This window comes from Euprymna scolopes, chromosome 46, assembly GCF_053919585.1.
Source record: "Euprymna scolopes isolate OS-2025 chromosome 46, ASM5391958v1, whole genome shotgun sequence".
NCBI classification, from domain to species: domain Eukaryota; kingdom Metazoa; phylum Mollusca; class Cephalopoda; order Sepiida; family Sepiolidae; genus Euprymna; species Euprymna scolopes.
The window spans coordinates 147,961,040-147,962,416 of NC_136527.1; positions in this window are offsets into that span (position 1 = coordinate 147,961,040).

A 1,377-nucleotide genomic window follows, 5' to 3' on the forward strand; every position below is an offset into this window, starting at 1 on the left:
TACTTCTCCTAGAAAGGTTGCTTTCACCACGGCTTACAGGAGCCCTCTATACATTGTGCTAGTTGGCCGTTGACCCAGAAAAAGAGTTCATTCGCCCTTTGGAAGGTCTTGTTTTTAATCCTTCAGGGAGACTAGCCGCATTCCTCACCAAACAAGTCTGGTGGGGGAGCCAGCTTAGTCGCCGGTGAGCCGACCATGAGGCAGGTAGTACTGGGTTACATGGTACCAGTAGCATATGACATGACCTGACATACATACATACATACATTTAAACAGACAGGTGAGATTTATATTATAAATAACTGTTTTCTTTTCCTTCCAAAAAATAATTATGTGTGTGCTCTCTCAACATGAAAATTCATATTCATGAACTTTTAGCCTTTTCTTCAAGACACGCATAAACTGTCTAACACAGGAGGCAAATCCTTAACGTTGAAATAATTTGAATTACTTTTTCTCTTAAACAGGTTAATAAATGTTAGCATTTTATTCCAGTACAGCAATCTCGAGTTCTTTGTTGAATGTCGTTATTTTCCGAAGTTATTCACGCCTTTTAAACTTATATGGATGTGGATGTGACTCTGTAGAACCCTTCTGTAAGTTGGAGATTTTGTGAAGTTTACATTTAAAGGTCCCAGTTATATTCTACCGCTTTTGACTCATAGGGATCCCTGTACCTGCAACTCCGATCCCTATAATCGACAGATCCCGACTGCAGATTGCTTATCCTGCTAGGCCACATTTCCCACAAACTGTATGGTTTTCGAACTGATCCAACGTTTTAAAGTGATTAAAGCCACTAAAAACTTTTCCAGTTAGGTAGAAGAGTAACTAATCTTGCCATTGATAACATTTATTTGTTATATATTTGAATATTTTCGCCATTTTTTTTTTGCACGTCTGTGTATTGTAATACAAACATCTTTTTACGATATGATAATAAGGTAGATACTATTATTTTTGCTTAAAGCGACATATTTAAAAATTCGAGCTGTTTACTACAGCTTAACAAGCACCACGAAAACTTGATAAACTCGTTGTAATATAGAAGACCGGTCATCTACATCGCTTCTTTCATCCCTCTCCTCTTAAGCTTCTCTCTTGGCATGCCAAGCAAATCCCTGAAAGTCCGTCTGATCTTGGCGGTGCTTATGCACTTTATCAAAAGGCATTAAAAAAATGAAGATATTGGGAAAAAATTATATTGTATGTACCCTTTATGGAATAAAGTTCTTATAATAAAAAAAATCGCTTAATATGATCATGTAGTTTGTTTTTTTACAGAGCATAATCAAATTTTAATGAGATAGATCGTATCATCGCTATCTTGTTTTCAGTGGACAATGAGGGGGAGCGCCAGGGGAGATAACTCCAATC